Source organism: Strigops habroptila, chromosome 7 (assembly GCF_004027225.2).
Source record: "Strigops habroptila isolate Jane chromosome 7, bStrHab1.2.pri, whole genome shotgun sequence".
Lineage (NCBI taxonomy): Eukaryota > Metazoa > Chordata > Aves > Psittaciformes > Psittacidae > Strigops > Strigops habroptila.
The window spans coordinates 30,479,046-30,500,117 of record NC_044283.2 but is presented as its reverse complement, the minus strand read 5'-3'; positions in this window follow the sequence as shown (position 1 = coordinate 30,500,117).

Sequence of the window (21,072 nt, the reverse complement as noted above, 5' to 3'; positions counted from 1 at the left end):
GGCGTTTGTATAGAGGCACCTTAGCCGAGCTCCAAATGCAGCCGACTCAATGGCTGGGGCAGCTGGAACATCTCTACATCGCTCTAAGCACTTATTACAGGTGCTGGCAACTGACCAGGAATGTTGGGATGGACCAATGCTCCCCTCCCCCAACACATCTAGTTTAAAGCTTTCCTGACCAGCCTGGCAAGCCTCCTACCAAAACAGCTCTTCCCCTTCTTTGTCAGACCAGCTCCACCAGCCTCCAGTAGATCTGGCCTCCCAAATGGAGCCCCATGTTCTAAATAGCCAAACCCCTGACTATGGCACCAGCATTCTAACCATTTATTAACCTGCCAGACACGCCTAGCTTTTTTAAGGTCCTCCCCTTTGCCCTGGAGAATCGATGAAAAAACTATCATCTGAGCTCCAGAGCCCCTAACCACCTCTCCCAGGGCTCTGTAGTCCTTCTTAATGTTTTCCAGGCTACTGCTATCTATATCTCTAGCACCCACATGGACCACTAGGAGGGGGTAATAGTCAGCAGGACTTACTAGAGCAGGCAGCCTCTCAGCAACATCCGTGATCCGAGCCCCTGGCAGGCAACACACCTCCCTTGAGACTGGATCAGGCTGGCAGATGAGTGCCTCTGTGCCTTTCAAAGTAGAGTCCCCTACTACTATGACCCTCCTCTTTTTCCTGGAGGCACCAGTAGCGATCCTCTTTACTGGTGCATCAGCAGGGTGCTCATTAGGTGTGGTGGGTGCTTTCTCATTAGCCCCCTGCAGAACCGCGAAGCGGTTCTGGGTGGGGACATCAGATTTAGGAGGAAGCCCCTTGTCGTTAATTGTCCTCTTCCTCCTTTTTTTGTTCGTTTTTCTCATGACTACAGATCTTGTAATGTGGAATATGAATTGCATCCCTTCCCTGTTCTTCTCCTTTGTCATGTCTGAAACTCACTAATTGTCTCTAGTTGAATCCCTAGTCATTGGATCCGTTCTTCCATAAGACTGATCACATGATATTTTCTATATTTTTTACGCCTTTTCATTAGATGATAACCATTTTGCTTTCCTTCTCTCGCTTCTTAATTTGGGGGTTGGGGTTTTTTTTAAGCCTTTCTGTTGCACTCTTTCCACATTATCTTCTACTTTTCCAGTCCTCCTATTTGTCTTCTTGAGAAAGTACTCATTTTATGACTACGGAGTTCAAGAAGACATGCAATCTCCACTCTCTGTCCTTTCCCCATCTTATCCTACGAAAAGGAAACACAGCTTTTAGCCAACATCTCACAGACCAGCAGGATGCAGGTGAAAGCTAGACCACCATGAAGACTGCTATGAGATGTCTGCTGTCACTATAGCACTTGTTTCTAGGTCAAATAAGACATCTTTTTCATCTCAGCAATACAATTACAGTAGCGAAACTTGCAATGCATCAAACTGCGACTTTTGCATTCATCTTTGAACAGGAAGCAATTCCTGACATCATTATTATAATCTTGAATACTAAGTTAAATAGCTAATGCCCCAATTTAAAGTCAGCACTTAATTTAAAGACAGCCCCAATTTAAAGACAGCACTTAACCACTCTGTGTCCTGAATACTTCTTTTTGTATCAAACTAAGCAGTGAGAAGCTAAGAAAAAAATTAGAAGAACATCGCATATCTCGGTCGTGTAAAAATACTTAGTCAAGTAATGAAAATGAATAGATTTGAATAGTGGATTTGTGAGAAAGACTAATTTGTTTTGTCATTTTAAGAGCAAGTAGAATCATATCTTTTAGCTCGCCTCTTTATTCACTGCAGAAGATTGTTACGTAACGTAAAATTCTGATTTAATTTTATGTGAACTCAGAAGCTTAATCTCTCAGAGAAGCTTAAAGGTGGTTGGAATTCGTGATAGTAAGGTATTAGTATCAGCTACCCGTTAGCTCTTTTTTCCGTGAAGAATGAAACATCTCACAACAATCTACTAAGTGTCCTTACAAGACTATCCTCCAGGAAGGAAATAAGATAAAAAAGTAAAAGCAGCTAATAAAGGTTTGACCAATTCCGTTTTCATATCTGTGAAGTTTCTATGCCTTCACGGAACTAAAGAGAGTTAAAACATGATTTTAAATACAAAAAAAGATAAATAACCTCAGAGGCTTCATAAATGTCATCCCTAAAGGATAAGACTATTAATGGGAGAGTAGGAAAATCTTGTTAATTTTATTGAAAGGTATTAATTTGCTTTCAGTCTATGCTTTCAACTTAGGCTAGTCCTCATTTTTAAATTTATAATTTGCATGGGAAAGAACTGCAAGCTGACACTTTAAAAATGTGAACAGCAATTTATTAGGTTCAAAAATATCAGCCTCTTAATTCCATGAGCATTTCTTTGTGTAGACCAGCAAGGACTTGAACAACTACTAACCATTACTTCACAAATCATCCTTAAAAAGGCATTTCTTATGGAACTGTTAACATTATTTCCACTAAACAAAAAGACAGGGCAATAATTTTTATTCTACTTTCCAAATAAAGTTACGTTTTTTTCAAGCTTCCTGAAAATATGTTTACCAGATTCATGTTGTTAATTATCATAGATCAAAAATTCTCATTCAATGTTGTTCTAATGGATGTTCTTATTTGAGCGCTAACTGAACTATAAAAGTCTTGAATACTATAGCTGATGATGTGTTTAATTCTTGCAACACACACATCCATTTTCATATTCTAGTCAAGATTTTTGTTCTTCTTTAGCAGACATCAACAAACATAATTAATAAAAAAATATTCCTGAGTTTGGGTCAACTCTTTTACTTTGTCTTGACTGATTATCGGTAGTGTGAAAATGCAACAGCAATTACCTTGTACACTACATCACCTGGATGTGTTGTCATATTTGCCTGTATTGCTTACAACTTTCCATATCCTCTACTGAAGAATCAATGTAGAAAGTATGGCCATATGTCATGCACAAGATGGATATATAAAGCCAAAATAGTGTGTGAACCTTCAAATTCCTTTTTAAAACTAAATACCATTATTTTAGTATTTCTCCTAAAAACATCATAATCTCTTTACACGTACTCTAAGCTCTGCTGTAAATTTATTAACAATGAGTATTTATAATAGAGTAATCTGCACTCTGCAGGACCTCTAGACTCTCTTCTTCAAAAAAAAAAGATGCAAGTTAATTTATTACAAATCAGAAGAGAAAAAATTCCTGGCTGTAACCAGTGCTTAGGGAAAACATGCAGTTTGCAGAACTTTGCCCATAAACAGACTTGTGAAAGAGTTTTGTTCCTGAGACATTTAGAATTTGATTCTTATTAAATTTTAATGGAGTTATGCTTAATATCATGAGTGATCTCCAAGCAACATTAAAACCGTGAGTATATAGAAATGCTTTATATAATAAAGCAAGTGCATCAAGTGTATCAAGACTAAGGGAATGAAAGCGATGCATGTAATTATTTTAAATTGATTATTTTAAACAAGAAGTAATGAAAAAAAAAGCATTTATGTGCAGTTCAACCAATTTGTATTTTATGCCTTGTTATAGAGGTTATTTCTTTTCTTATAATGAAAATACAAACAGATTTTCATATTTGTCACAACAAAGTTAAAAGATAAGGTACACTCCATAAATATCATGGTAAAAAAAAATACTGAAGAGAGGTCTTGCTTAAGATTACATTTATTTGTGTGAAATTATTTTCAGGAGACCAGTGGAGGACTCAGTTGCCACCTGTTTGTTTTGAAGCTCTGATGGGGAGGTGAGGCACTGCTCAGCCCAGTGGGGAGTAGAGAGGCCTTTTTTTTCAGCACAATCCTTTTTAAGAATTTCAAGCAGAAATCCAGCAGTGTTTTGCAAGTCCCATCCCAGTGCATTTTATATCTTACCAAAACCTTCCACCTTAAGTATGTCTGTTCTGTTACTCACAAACAAAACACCAAGGCAGGTAGACTTCTGCGGCTACTGTTAGCTTTGCTTTAAAGTTAAAGCAGAGGAAAACACAGACATCATCAGGTGGTTTTCCTTTGCAGCGTTCTTTAAAAAAACCCCACTATTTTCAGAAGGGGAAAAATTACCACATTTGAATCAGATAGATCTTCTTTAGATTTCAGCAGCCAAAAATAACAAATGCCATAGGTTAGCCTTGTACTTTGTACTCCAGCTGTGATGTAGTTCATTAACAAATCTGCTGCTGGGAATGATAGGCATTTACTAGGAAACTTCTTTTCTAACGTGATTTTCTCACCTTCCTCCCAGCACTATTAAAGGAGTTATCATCTAGCTTACCTTAATATTTAATAATTGACCTACTGCTATTGTCTGTCAGAACTTCTTAATAATTTTAGTTCAAATGGAAAATGAAAAGCAGGAGGAAAGGACATATGAATGCATGGGTTTTTTCTTATAATGAAAAATGAGATCATAATCTCAAGATTAATTAATAGACATAGGACCTAAATCATTGCGTCATCCAAATAAAAATACTGCAGGATGACAGAGTCTTTTAAAAATGCTGAAGTAACCCAAGTCTACTCAAACTTGACTGCTAGGAATGAAGCAAGGGATCACATGTATTCTAAGGAAGTAGAAATTACTCATTTTGAACATAGATTGACTCATGAAATCTGAGCATGCAGAGATGGATTTTGTTACTGGCCTAATGTTATTGGAGAAAAAGGTAGACATTTAGTATGATGTGCCAGCTGAAGAGATAAAAATCAGTGTCAGCATGAAAAACACGACATGCATTTTTGTAACTAAATGGAAGATGTCAGAATATCGGAGTTTAATGGTAAAGTTAAAAATTGACACCTGTATTTGTTGTATGTACAAAATTACTTCAGCCAGAATAATATTTGAAATAAAATCTCCAAAGTCAAAGAATTAATTAATAATTAATAGTTTTATTTAAAGTATTTCTAAAAGAGTTGAAACAGTCCTCCAGTTCTTTTTATAATTAAATAGGAACAAAATTTATATGCATAGTTTTAAGTAGCTTTGATCTGCAACAGAAGCTACAGTATAAACCACCAGCCAATTTGCATGTCTGAAAGGGAGTGGTAAAGGAAGTGGTTTTGAAAGTGTGGGGAAACAAGTAAAGTAGATGAACGTTCAACAAATTGTTAAAAGGTAAAAATACTTTAATGGAGCTATGAAAACCACACACACACACAAAAAACAGTCTCAATGAGAAGCTTTAATAGAGAACATATTTATGGCAAAGCAAACGCCAATGTTTTGCTCAGCAGCAACATTTTTAGCTATAGTAGCTCAGCCAAGCACAGACCAAATGTTTATAGAGATTACAAGAGGGAAAAAGTTTAAATTAGAGACTGATGTATAATTCAGTGTAATATCCATAAGGGCATACAAACAATTACTCCTCTGAAAACTCTTCACATCTGCCACAAGAAGATTGCTTGGTCATGGAGGGAAGAGGTTACACTGAGCGCAAAGGGTAAGAATAATGATCACAGATCACACAGGAATTTTGTTGCACACTAAAACCTCAGAAATATACCAAGGCTTGATCCAAACGCATTTTTGGCTCATTACTGAACAGCAAGAGCCACAAAGGGAGCCCCAAGTCTTTGTCAGGACTTATCCGGGGGCCAGCAGCTCTGCTGACTCAGCAGCTGACTCACAGGGGCAGTGCCAGGAGTGACGACACCATTCCTGAATGGATAAAACACTGCCCTGGGAGATGAATTATGGGGAGTGTGGTTTGTCGGTCAGGGTGAGGTGGACTGAAGCTGAACTTGGCAAGGGATGCAAAGAATAACAAGAAGGACTTCTACAGGTATGTCAACCAGAAGAGGAAGGTCAAAGAAAGTGTGCACCGCTGATGAGCAAGACTGGTGAACTGATAACAATGGACGAGCAGAAGGCTGAGGTACTCAACTTTTTTGCCTCAGCCTTCACTGGCAATTTCTCTTCTCACACCTCTTGAGTGGATGAACTGAAAGGAGGGAACTGGGGAAGCAAAGTCTCTCCTGCTGCAAGTGAAGATCAGGTCCGTGACTGTCTGAGGAACCTGAACATGTGTAAGTCTGTGGGACCTGATGAAATCCATTCCAGAATCCTGAGGGAATTGGCTGATGTAGTTGCTAAGCCACTCTCCATGATATTTGAAAAGTCATGGCAGCCAGGTGAGGTCCATGATGACTGGAAAAAGGGCAATATCACAAGCGTAGAATGAGGGACCCTAGGAACTGCCAACCTGTCAGACTCACCTCTGTGCCTGGGAAGATCATGGAACAGATCCTTCTAGAGGCCATGCTAATGCACACGAAGGACAGGAAGGTGATTTGATACAGCCAGCATGGCTTCACTAAGGGCATGTCCTGCCTGACCAACCTAGTGACCTTCTACGATGGAGTTACTACATAAGTGGACAAAGGAAGGGCTATGGATGTTGTCTATCTGTACCTCTGTAAACTCTTTGGCACAGTCCTCCACAACATCCTTCTCTCTAAACAAGAGAGATGGATTTGATGGGTGGGACTGTTCAGTGGATGAAGAATTGGCTGGATGGTCACATCCAGAGGTTAGTGGTCAATGGCTCAATGTCTGGATGGACACCAGTGACAAGTGGCATCCCGCAGGAGCCTGTGTGGGGACCAGTACTCTTTAATATCTTCATCAACGATGTAGACAGTGGGATTGAGTGCGTCATCAGCAAGTTTGAAGATGACACAAAACTGAGTGATGCAGTTGATGAGCCCGAGGGACAGAAAGCTATCCAGAGAGACTTGGATAGGCTCGAGAGGTGGGCCCATGCAAACCTCATGAGGTTCAATGAGGACAAGTGCAGAGTCCTGCACCTGGATCGGGGCAACCCCTGATATCAATACAGGCTGGGATATGATGGGATTGAGAGTACCCCTCAGGAGAAGGACTTGGGGGTACTGGTGGATGAAAGATTGGATATGAGCTGGCAATGTGTGGTTGCAGCCCAGAAGGCCAATTGTATCTTGGGCTGCATCCAAAGGAGCATGGCCAGCAGGTTGAGGGAGGTGATTCTGCCCCTCTACTCCGCTCTCATGGGACCCCACCTGGAATGCTGCATCCAGCTCTGGAGTCCTCAGTACAGGAAAGACATGGATCTGTTTGGAGAGGGTCCAGATAAGGGCCACAAAAATTATGGGCGAGATGGAGCACCTTTCCTATGAGGAACAACTGGGACAGTTGGGGTTGTTCAGCCTGGGGAAGAGAAGACTCTGGGGGGACCTTACTGCAGCCTTTCAGTTCCTAAAAGGGGCCTATAAGGAAGATGGGGAAAGACTTTTTAGCAGGGTCTGTTGTGATATGATGAGGGTAATGGTTTTAAATTAAAGAGGGGAGATTCAGGCTGGACGTGAGGTAAAAATTCTTTACAAAGAGGGTGGTAAAATACTGGCACAGGTTGCCCAGAGAGGTGGTAAATGCACCATCCCTGGAGATATTCAAGACCAGGCTGGATGTGGTTCTGGGCAACCTGATCTAGTTGAAGATGTCCCTGCTCATTGCAGGGGTTTGGACTAGACGACCTTTGAAGGTCCTTTCCAACCCAAACTATTCTATCATTAATTAAATTAATAGCAACATAGTAAGCATTCCAAGTCTACCAATACACAGCAAGTCATTTACTCAAGGGCAATGCAGATGTACCTTATCGTAAGGGCACTGTTCTGTTGAATATAAATCTCAGATGTGTACAACTATAAATCACTCGAGTAAGTCATCCCTCTCTCCTGCCTCATGCATTGTTTTTACATGGGTTTTTCATATAGGAAAAAAAAAAACCAACCAAACAGGAATAACTGTGAAACAAACCCTAGAATAGGAAATCTACAGGACAGATGATGCTGCATTAAATCAGCAGTGTCAAAGAACGTACAATGAAACCAGGACATTAGCAGATGATGTAATGAGCTAAACAGAATGACATTTAATTTTTTAGTGTATAGGCCCTGGAAGATGAACTCAACACCAGCTATGAAAATCAAAGATTCAGTGCAAAGAACTGTCAAAAAATAAGCACCTAGAAAGAATTGGAGTATATGGATCTTCAGTACTGTAAATATAGGTTTCTGCATTTATGTGAAAAGCTATGATACTCTAGACCATACCACATTGGAAAGGTAATGGGGCAGAGAAGCTGCAATAAATCCAGTGAAATACAGCACCACAGATACAGAGATTTAATATCCTACTTATGTTTTGTCATTAGAAAATATCGAACTACTTTTGTGGTGACAGGAAAGGGGTAACCAAGAATGAGGTTATATTACCTCAGGCACAGGACCTGTATTTATGTGCCCAGGAGCATTGTGTTTGTGTTGTTTCATTCTATAATTTTACTTATATATATGAAGTCTTATATTTGAAGGAGAGATCCATCCATCTGGGTTTCTAAAATGATTAGATTATGTCTCCGTACGTCTTTTTAGCATTCCTGTGACATAAACTCTTAGAATCCTTGTCGTTTCTGTTATGAGAATTTTGGATGTCATGCAAATGTTGTATTTCAAGTTAAACAGGGTGTAGACTTTTTTTTAAATCTAATTTGATTAATTTGTCATACCCAACCTTTAGTGAGTGCAGGCAGAGAATTGCTGGAACCTCTAGTAGTTAATTTCCTCTATCTCAATAGTTTGCTATCTTCCAACCTTCTTACTCTGTACACTATAACCTCTGCATACATATAGTTGCTTTCATAAAGAAAATACTTATTTTTTTATTCAAGCCCTGTTGCTTAGTAATATTCATTTAAAGCAAGCTCCTTTTCATTTGGTCATTGGTCCTAAACATACAGATATAAGAGAATGATTGTGTGAACAGTCCTTGCCGAAAACACTTGAAAGATCCTCAGGAAAGAAAAAAAAGTAATTCCTTCATTTACAAACTTACATTCAGAACAATGCTACAATTGCCTCTGTTACAACTGCGGGTTCATAATTTTGCAGACAATTTATCCTGATTTTCACCAAGCTATATGATAAAGAGTAGCAGGGAAAAGCAGCTTCATAACAAAACACTCATAAATTCTATTTCTGATATTGTTTGATCAATTCAATTTCTTCTCTTATAAAGTTGTATTTTAATGTTAGTTACTGTTGTTGCAGAGAGAAGATAGGTAGCCATTAGCAGTATCATTCCCATTCTGCTATTAGCTAAAGAGAGACATACAAAGTAAACTTTTCAGTCTCTAGATGTGAATATACACCATCAAACAAAAAAACCCCAACAAACTCTCTAATTCTTTCCACAAATTAAATATACACTATTTTTTATGAAAAAGGATGTATGTTGATTATATTCATATATAATTCGGCTTTAAATGATGGAACTCTTACACAAATCCACAAAAGTAATGTTAGAGTAAATCCCCCCTACATAGCAAAAATACCCTGCAAACAAACCTTTAAAATATTTCTATATTTAGTATCTTGCCAAAATTCACCAGAATAAAAAAATCACATACATATATACACACACACATACATATATATATATAAATATTCTTCATTCTGTTACTTATTCTTCTGATTGGGAGCTTTTGAAAATGCTTTCTGTGAGGGCATGATCCCAGTTCAATACTGGCATTGCCGAACACGTAAGATGTCGCTAACTTTTGAAATTTCCAAGGAGTGAACCTCAACTCTTTTCTCAGTTGGGTGTTCTGTTGGGGGTTTTTTAAGGATCACTTCTAGGCATATTTTAGGCATTTTATTCTCCGAATCTGTTGCAGCAGTAAGGTAGGAGCTTGAAGGCATAAGATTAGCACATGCTTCTTCCCTTTGGCTTATAAACACTGTGCCATTTGGTTTCTGACTTCCTAAATGAAAGGTAGAAACTTTCTCATAAAACCGTAGGGATTCAATTCTGAAAGGTTCCTTTGTTAAGATGGAGATAGAAGGCATAACTATCATAGAACAGCTAAAAGTTTTAAAGGGGCCTGAATGAAAAAGTCTACTGCTCTGTAGTATTAATATATGAAAAATTATATATTAGAAGCTTCTTACGTTTTGACATATTTGATGTACATTACTGATAGATCTTATTCTGATTAGAGAACTCCTTTTCATCATGATTGCAAGTTGTGAGCTCTATACACTGATGTTTGTGCAGTGCTGCTGCTTCTTTGCTAACCATCTATGACCTAGCCTAGCCACTTAAAAAAGTTTGGATAGTTCAGAGTCACTTTCCACAGTCAGATATACAAACAGTCTGATGGGGATTGAAGAAGTGTGACAGCCAGGACTAGTGAGACACATGCACTGCCTCTCTGGCTAGACAGTGGGCTCTATTATGTTTACAGGTACATGAGGCAAGAACATTACATGGTGGTACTACTCTGACTCCTTTGAGAAAAACTGAAGTGATTTATTTGCAGTTGAGAATAAAATAGAGTAACTCTGAGCTGTTGAAGCCATTTTTATCACTTACATTGTTGGTAGCAAGCTCTAGGATAGTGTGACTATATATGGGCTCCCTTCCTCATAGCCACAGCAGGATAGACATTTCAACTGGGTGAAGATCAGGCTTTTCTTTTAAACAAAAGCTGCAACACAGATTGATAACAACTTCTATCTATCTGCTCTTCCCATTTACTTTAATATATTTTACCTCTACACAATTACGAAATGACTGAATCCTATTGTACCCATCATGACACATATCTCCTCTCAAAGCATTTTCCACAGAAATTATTCCCCACTTTGTATAGGACAAGATACTCTTCATTTCTTCAGAAGCTGGCCTTGAAATCACTAAGGGGAACAGTTTCACAAGCTTTACCATATTCTTCACAGCTGACAGTAATTTCAGAAAAACGCCTCCAGCTCTTTAACTGTTTCATTTATAGCTACAGTAAATGTTAATAAAATTACCATGAATGGCAGAACATTTTTTTAAAAGCATTTAAAATTGTAGCAAATAACAGTGCTTACAGGAATTCCTCATTGGAATTTGTATTCACATGAAGTTGTGTTGTGCAAAGCGTTCAACGCTGTCCCTCATGACATCCTTGTTTCTAAAATGGACAGACATAAATTTAATGGATGGACCACTCAGTGGATAAAGAATTGGCTGGATGGCTGCATGCAGAGTTGTGGTCAATGGCTTGATGTCCAAATGGAGACCAGTAACAAGTGGTGATCCTCAGGGGTCAGTGTTGGGACCAATCCTGTTCAACATCTTTGTCGGCGACATGGACAGACGGATTGAGTGCGCCCTCAGCAAGTTTGCCGGTGACACCAACCTGTGTGGTTCGGCTGCTACGCTGGAGGGAAGGGATGCCATCCAGAGGGACCTTGACATGCTTGAGAGATGGCCAATGCCAACATCATGAAGTTCAATCAAGCCATGCGCAAGGTCCTACACCTGAGTGGAGGCAATTCCAGGCACAGCTATAGGTTGGGCAGAGAAGAGATTCAGAGCAGCCCTGTGGAGAAGGACTTGGAGGTGTTGGTTGATCAGAAACTGAACATGAGCCAGCCTCGGTGTGCGCTCATAGCTCAGAAAGCCAACCGTATCCTGGGCTGCACCAAAAGAAGTGTGACCAGCAGGCCAAAGGAGGTGATCCTGCCCCTCTACTCTGCTCTCATGAGACCCCACTTGGAGTATTGTGTGCAGTTCTGGTATCCTTAGCATAAAAAGGACATGGAGCTGTCGGATCAAGTCCAGAGGAGGGCCACGAGGATGATCAGGGGGCTGGAGCACCTCCCATATGAGGACAGGCTGAGAAAGTTGGGGCTGTTCAGCCTGGAGAAGAGAAGGCTGCATGGAGACCTCATAGCAACCTTCCAGTATCTGAAGGGGGCCTACAAGGATGCTGGAGACGGACTCTTCATCAGGGACTGTAGTGATAGGACAAAGGGTAACGGGTTCAAACAGGGTAAGTTCAGGTTAGATGTAAAGAAGAAGCTCTTTACTGTGAGGGTGGTGAGGCACTGGAACAGGTTACCCAAAGAAGTGGTAAATGCTCCATCCCTGGCAGTGTTCAAGGCCAAGTTGGAGAGAGCCTTGGGTGACATGGTCTAGTGCGAGGCGTCCCTGCCCATGGCAGGGGGATTGGAACTAGATGATCTTAAGGTCCTTTCCAACCCTTACTATTCTATGATTCTATGATTCTATGATCTTAAGGTCCTTTTCAGCCCTAACCATTCTATGATTCTATAATTATGTGTTATATGAGGCCACTGTATTGCCTGAAATTAGGCCCCACCTGCATTGCTGATTCAGCCAAGAAGTCAGCCAGGCCCTTGCAGACACTTTTAAAAATATTGTCTTTGTTCTTCAGTGCCAAGTTTGAGAGATGCACTGAGGTAATGGAGAAAGGAACAAGGAGATCACCAAATAAACCAGTCTTTTGGAATTAAAAATCTCTCACATAATAACTTTTTTTTAGCGTATGTAGTGTATCTCAGTTATCTGTGTGCTGTTCTAGAGGACCTTAATGGAGCATCAGGTTAAAACTGTTCCCCTTAAAAAAGGATTTTAATTTTTTAAGGCCTTGAGGCTATGTTTTCTTTGTTTGTTTATACTGTTATATAACTGTCTGGACTGGAATTTTTTTGTAAGAAAAAAAAAAGGAGAAGTTCCAATAACCATCTAATGTGATGGAACCTATCAGCAGTGCCAAATGGAGCACAGAAAGCAGCAATGGTAATTTTTTCAAATCCGAATGTGGTTTCATCTATTGAAGATGGTATTTCATACGGGTTTTTATTTTCAGGAATTTCAAAAAAAGAAGTGCCATCCTAAAGCAGACAAGCACCAGCTAAGAGAAAACTGATGCTTATTATCCCTATCAACAATTTTTGGAATAGTGATTTAAATCTGGGTCATTCAAATAGTCTACTTAGGGGTTAAAGTGTAATTTCATCCTTATCACAAAAAATTATTTAAGGCATAGAATGAAATATAATTTTGACTCTTTATAAGAAATTGTTTTTTATTGTTTAAGTGTATTCCAGTGAGAAGGGCACAGGTCAAAGATTTATATCTTTCCTTAAGGTATTCCAGACATAACCAACCCAACAACTGAAATTGCTCTTTGTTATATGGTGACTTCTACTCTGTCTCAGGAACCCATTGCTTTCGGAAGAATATTTATATCTTTATCAGAGAAGCCTATGAGAGGTATTGTCTAGATGCCAGATTTCAAAATAGAGCTCTTGCCATCTAATAGGAAAGGTAATGCTTTTTCTCACTTTGCAATGCCAGCCAAATTGTTTTAAAGAGAGCTCTAAAACTAAGCACATAAAAACATCTCTTGCAGACAATAAAGACAATGATGAAGGTTCTTGGCTTGAATGATAAGTGGGCTTGGTATCTATCACTAAAATGTTGGCAGCTTAGAGGGCAGATTTTAGCTGTAAAGGCAGGAGTTTCTGAAGACCTTCACCCATTAGTTACTGCTTGTGAACAAGGTTAAATCATGTTATGGACAGCTATTTGCTGTTCTGAGTTAATCAAAGTAATACTTAACATCAATACATACTTGAAATAAAGCTTACATGCAACTGTGGCAAGCAGTAACAAGCTGATGGTGTTGGAGCAATCACTAGGGGAACCTGAAGTTCAAATTGAGTGGTTGACTCTTCAGAAATTATATGATTTGTGTAATAGTTTTAGTTTTCCTGTGTAATATACAGGACACTTTATATTTAGACAAATACATTCGAGTATTCCAAGAAAGCTTATCTGATTGGGATTTTATAGCTAATTCCAGAAATGGTGTAAATCTGCACTGCTGCTCCTTTAAGATGGGGAGTATTTCCAGTATCTGAGAGTTTGGTTCACCAAATCTGAGGTCTTCGTAAACTGAAGGACTCAACAGACTTTAAGGAAAAATAGCTATAAGAGAAAAGTGTACTGTTAAATCTCACCATGCTGCACTAGCAATGAAAACACTGACTCACAATTTTGCTAATTACTGCTGTAACATCACGTTACGTGATTTGGTTTTGGTAATCAGTTGGGGAAGAAACAAACGGGAATTCACAGCAGTTCGTAACAGTAATAGTGAGAGGTTTTGTATGAAAAAGATGTATTCTTAGCAGAGAAGATCGACTACTGGGACTTTTTTTTTTTAAATAAGAAAAATGGCAGAGAATATAAACATTATATTTTTTTTTACATATAGGCTTTTTGGTTTTAGTGACAAAGTAGGCCTATTTTGAATAATACTCGAGAAGCCATAATCTAGGTGTCAACATTGCAGCTGATATGAATCAGTACAACACTAAACTTCAGTAGAGTGATATGGGTTCTTACTGGTGGTGGCTTTTTCCAGTATACAAAAATCTGTGAATAAAGGCGAGAATCTGATTGTGGTCAAAAGGATGGAAATATTTTAGATTTTAATTATTTCCATAGAGGAGATTGGGCCTCATTGTGATTTCTGGAAGTAGTTTCAGGTTTTAGTTTCATCTTCCATGGATAAAGATAATACTTGAATTCTGATATTCTTCATATTTTGACAATAGAGAAGTATTGTCATTGTTGGTTCATTTATATGGGAAGAATGAAATTAGCTTCACTTCTGTTCCATGGCAGGAAGAAGAGGATTACTAAACCAAAGAATCTTGTACATGGCTTTTACATCTGTAGAGACAATTTACGAGATGGCTTTTACACATTCTTTGTGGTGCAGCCTCTACCAAAGTAAAATCTACAGTTTCCTTGGAAACAAAATTTTATGCCATTCAAAACTTTGAAGTTAAAAAGGAGTCTTACTCTCTTCTTAGTCATTCTGCATTCTAGTTCTGGAGTCAAACATGACTCCTCCTGATATGACATGAAAAATCCAAATGGAACAGAAAATTAGATAATGAAAACGAAACCTGGCATCTCTGAGGAATATGAATAACGAGAAGCTTCATGAAATTGCAATTATTTTATAAGTTATATGCCACATTTTCTGTACCTTGAGTTCAATAATCAATGGACAGTGATGTTGACTAGAGCAAAGAAACACATTCTTCATAATCTGTCCCTACCAGAAACTTCATGTGTGACTAGAGCAAAATGCCTTATTTGTCACCAAAAGGTTTGAATGCTTGTAACCAAAAGTGCCATTTGGAGGAGGTTGAATGGTTTAAAATTTTTGGAAACATCAAAATAGCTTATGCTGACAATTCTGAAACCTTTTTAATGACAGTAAGAGAAAACAGTCTACTTTCTCTAATCCATTAGGATGTAAACTCCATCATTTATATAACGCACAATTTCCTGGAAATCATTTGAACCTCTCTCAATTCCTTCCTCATCCTGGAAGAATCTGAACAGGTTTTTTATCCTTTAAGGTACTGCATAACAGCTTGGTTTAGATTGCTTTCTACTGAAGACATTCCATCTTACATGGAATATTTACGTATGCACTGAGATACTAACTCTAATAATAACTAGAAACAACAGAGTTCTATATTTTAGATATTTATATAAAAAAGAACTGAAGTCAACAGAAGAAACAAAAAAGAAAAAAGAAAATTATCTCATTTCATTCTCCCTCAACATCCGCAAAAGTACTGTTACTAGGAACTTGACTGATAAGATGGAGCTAAGAGAAAATTCATTCTAGGAGAGCTCGATAACTTAGAAATGGAGTGGCACCCTGTACATTTAGTGCTTTCTTTCCATGGTTTTCCACAACAAAAGATTTTTTTTTCATGTTGAATGAAACACACTTCTCAATATAAAAGAAATACTTTTAATTTTTTGACCAAAAAGAAGTTTGTTTTCAGTTGGTGCAAAAGTGGGGCTTTTTCCCTTCAGCTTTCCTCCAGGAAATATTATTCACGCATCTCCTGAGTCTGTGCCTCAGCTTCTCATCTTTCATATGTAGTTAACAACACTTCCTTTCTTCTGCTGTTTGCCATCTATTCTATTTAGATGGTAACCTTCCAAGAGCAGAAGCTATTTCTCATTTCATTAGAGGAATTTATAGCACTCTAATCTCAGAGAGGGCAACTAGACACTATTGTTACATAAATAGTGAAAGTAGATCTACGAACAGTGGATTCACACAGAAAAATCACTGGGAGAGTTGGTAACACACAGCAACACATTGAAATGAGCTGCATGCATTGAAATGGTGAGACTGTTGGTACACAGTGTAACTCATGTATGGCTCTCTCTGGTTTTAGTTGCTCTTCCAAAATATTAAAACTCTGGGGAGGTGGATGGGTGGGCGTTTGAAGACAATGCTGTAGCAACTCTTCCAGAGCATTGTCTTGGTAAAGGACTATTAAAGCCAGGACAATAATTTTGTGATTATGAATAATAAGGCAAGAATCTAAACATTTTTTTCCCTATACTTTTCAGTATTATTGTTGTCTGTTTCTGTTAATTTTATAACTGGTATCTTTAATAAAGATTTACTTTACCATCATTGTCATTAATCATGGTGTATTCCAGGAGAGGCACAAAATACAGCTCATCTTACACTTGCCAGGCCTGGCACAAAGACAATAAATAGCAATTAATTCAATGTTTTGAGCTTTTTCTGAAGTTGCTTCATACCCATTTTCCAGCAATTTCTGAGAGTCCATAGGCATCTTGAAAAGACGCATATATTCAGAAGCATTAATGATATGCATGTAACTTTTTTGCTTGAAAATTTGGTGCATTAAGTACATCAGAGAGGAAATGGAAATGTAATGATTCATATTTTAACCTAGTCTAAATTACTCTTAGAACATGAACTCTTGACTCAACTTCATGAATTATTTTGTAGTAGTGAATTTGAATACACATTATCAGTATTGAACAACGCAGCACATCGGGTTCTGAAGTTGGAGTTCTTGTGACATTACTGTGTACAGTATTTAATCAAGGCAATAGGCATGTACATGCATTCACGCATGGGTGCACATGTCCAGATTCGTTCTCTGTGGGGTGATACATACTATCAAACTTCAGTCTTTTATTCTTAAATGCAAATGTGGATCACCTGGCCCTATTGATATCATTAATGAGCAAAGAAAGAGGTTCTAACAAAATCTAGGAAGTAAACGCAAAACTTAATGGAAGTACATTAACAAGGATACAAGATAAAGTTATTAATATGTTTCTTAAAAGGCTAAGCAGAAATATATAGCCGTGACAAAATAATTACAAGGTAGGTTGATATCTGCCTTGCTTTAATATCCAGCTTTAATGTTACAAAGACGGAAATTTTCCAGCATTGCCAGAATTATTTCTGCTATGATCTGTGCAAGAAAGAGTAAAACAATGCAAAGAATTTACTGACCAAACACTTAGCACATATCTTGAAAGACTCTAAATGTTAAGATTGTGTTCAAGACTGCAGTCATTCATCATCTTTATAAAAACCTTCAGCCTCAGAATCTCAGCTAAAAAGCATCTGGATCAAACAGAGAACTCACTCCTTCTGACAGTCCCAAGCTTAATATCCTTTATAATGAGAAAACCTGCCACAAACTTACTCAGCACATTTGAAATTCAGTGTTTCTCTCTGCCTTAATGCCATGATGTAGCAAACATCTTTTTGTAAGGCTGTACAAGAGACACACTTCTTGAACCACCTGAGGTATTACGAAGAGCTCACCTTTCTTTTGCTTCTGTGTCCCAGGGTACACCCTATGAATTTAAGGTTAGGCCTTCAGGGCTTAGCCTGATTCTTCTTATCCCTGCTTCTACCAACCTGCCTCATTTTGCAAATAATCTTTGACATGGCTTTTCAGTCATGTCCACCGAAACTTGTCCATTACCATCTTATGTAGCTTCTTTTTGTCTCCTATGGCCTTATGTAGCTTCTGTCAGCCCTCTTAGGTGTAAGGGAGAGAGGCGGAGATAATAAATAAGGACGTGATTGAGCAAAGTAGCTGTTGATCACAAAAAAACCTAACTGGCAGAAAACATAAGCATAAAGGGAGGAATCTACTTTTAAAACATACTTAAATACCACCAGTTAGATGAAGAGCATGCTAATATAGCCCTAATTTGAAAGTACAGTTTGCCAAGAAAAGAGGAAACAAAATGGAGTATAATTGAAACAGCACAAAGGGAAACTTAATATATGATCAGACTTTCTCAGTGGATGGATAAAATGATCTGTTTCAGTGCAACTACAGCCTTCTATCACAGTTTTACAAACCATGTTGTTTATATCTAATAGAGATTCCTAAATAATGGATCTGGATTTGTATCATATCAGAGAGCTTTGCTGCTGCCACTAACAGGTACCTCTTCCTCTCCTGTTCTTTTCAGTACTAATCACCTTGTACACATTTTATAGAGGTTATTCCTGAGTAATATGCACATGAGGAAAGATGAGTGCTTTCCCCAGGGCATATTAAGATTTCCCAATATTGCAAAGTTGTATTTAGCCCTTTCGTACAAAAGCATGTTGGGTTTCATAACCATTCACTTGTATGTAGCCTTCCAAGGCTTTTATGCAGAGTAAGTTTTGTTCTTTTCTACACCTCTTAAAAAGGTATTCACTTTACCATCATAATTTGTGTTTCTGTTCACTTTAGTTTACATCTCCCTGTACGCTGACTGATTTACCTGCTTAAAAATTCTAAGCAAGTTTGTGCTGTACATTACTGAGAGAAGAACAAGTTGAGCAACCACTTTGGATAGAATCAGTTTTAGATTTAGACCTCCCAAATTTATATGCTTTAATACAAACTAGAAAGGATCAAGAAGCAAAAACTCAAGTGTTTTTATTTTTGCAAGCAGAAGGCCATGATATAAGCAGAAAAGGACAGTTTGTGTAACTTCTGTTAGATGAGAGCGACCTGTAGAGTTGGCAGTTTAGGCATGTCTTAGGCATGTTTAGTGCAACCTGATCTACAAAACCAAGTGTGTGTATGGATTATTTGCCACATTTGCCTTTTTCTTTAGGCAGGTACAGAACTGCCAGGTGATAGACAGACCAATTTCTGTATCAGCCTAAAAACAACAGCAACAATATGTGGATTGTTTTAGATTGTGAAATCACAGTGGGTGACAGAATTAATTAAATGAACTCTAAAGAACGAGCACTAGTAGATCAGCATTTCTATGAGACATTTGACAAGGCACAGAGTGCCTAAATCCCACATCTGAACAAGGAGAGCATCGTAAGATCTTTGGGCGCACTTTGAGCATTTGAAGCTGACTCACAGCCAGCCAATTCTCAACTAGTGTACTACGCACTTGAAATACTACACACACTATGGAAGAGACTTTCTATATTGGTGCAACATTAGTCATTAATATTAATAGCCTATCCCAAATCTGGAAAGTATCTACCAAAACCAGGGAGAAAACAGATATTCTGCCTGCTGAATGGGGCAGAGGTATGCTCAAGACAGGAAAATTCAAAGGGCTGACAGTGATCACCAACACAGACTCACAGCATCAGCCAGTTCAAGGTTGCTGGCTCAATCAGATTATGTCAACATAAGGAACATGCTGGTCAGTGCCTATCCAAACTTATGCAAGGAGGCCAGAAATCAGAAAGTCACTGAGAATCTTTCCTGCTGTGATTGCACATCACAGGGTTATTAAAGAGCATTATTTCAAAGCATGCCCTTGTTACAGGAGAGTTACATTTAACACTGTTAAATAAAGCTAGGTCAGAGAGCAAGCCAAAACATGGGACCACTGGCTATTCACTCTTTTTAGTTATTAATACTTCCTGACTACAAAACAGTATTTTCCAAAAGAAATTATGGCAAGGCATAATCAGGTTTGTTTCCTTTTAGACTAGAGAGTCTTCTGTACTATCCCAGCAGACTCTGCAGCCTTGAGTCTCCCACATGTCCTCCCACCATACCCGAGAAAATGCTATGGTAAATATCACTCTACAGTGCTGCAACACAGCTGTCACATTCATGTCAGGCACTCTGGACTGAAAATATCCACCCCAGATTGAACTGACAGTCAGTCTCCTTTAGGGGCATGTGGGCACTGCCTGTGAAAGTGTCCCACATACCCCTATAGGCCTATAGAAAGAGAGGGAAAAGTTCAATATACCATTAATTCAGCCATTCAAGACCACTTGCACACAAGACCTGACAATGGTCCATGGCTCTATTACATTTAAAAGGGCAAATTTAGATTATAAGTTTCAAGATTAATTCCAGTAGTGTTTCAGGATGCAACAAACTGGGAAACAGCAATATGGAAGTATAACCCCAAAACAAAATAGAAACCAAACTCCCAATCAAAAAAACAGCAAAAAATTACGAATACATAGACTGGGAATGAGGAAGTTTTAATGAATATATAAGCAGGTAAAATCAATGGATACTAAAAACAAAAATGGGAGGCAGGTAAAATTCTAAACTTAAATTGTCCTTTAAATTAAAAAAGAGCAATCAGGAAGTATTTTCTCTAAATGCTAATGGCAATGAAGTAGAAAATATTAGCCTAATGTTTGGAATTATTTTATTGGAGTACTAATCCTTTTTTTGTCAGATGTTTCTTCTGCAGGTACAGGAAGAATATATTCTTTGGTTCAGTTTCCAATTAGTTCAGTTCAGTAACAATTTCATTCAAAGCTGGAAAATCAAATAAGAGCAGAAAAAGGAGGGAAAGCTTTTTTTTTTTCTCTGCTTCAATCTGAGAATATAATAAGATATGTGGTAGTGAGATCTCGGAGACTTTTGAAACCTGGAAGGAACCAACAGTGTTATTTGCTTGAAGTTGTTTGAATCAATTTCGTGTGTGTGTGTGTGTCTGTGGTCAAAATATAATTTGACATGGTGTTAGGAACCTCATCCTGCCAGATGTTATCTTCCTTGTGGTTTTTCACTGGATGAACCGATAGTGTTTTGAGGTGCTTCAGGGCCTCTCGAACTCACGCTCACCCTGTGACTGAGGGTTTGTGGGTCTGATTTTACACTTGAATGGCAACTTCTTGCCTGCATCTCTGATGAAAGAAATATATAGGAAGCAGCAACAGCAGGGCTATCCTGGCCAAAAAAGGCTGGCAGATTATCTCTTTCTTGGCCTCCAACCAGCACTGCCAGGCTGTTGAGTGCTATTTTATCAGGAAACAATTACTCACTGATATCGCCTCAAGCCCATGATGCTTTTTTCCATTTAATCTCTTTTACAAGGTGGAAAAGTGGAGATGAGAAG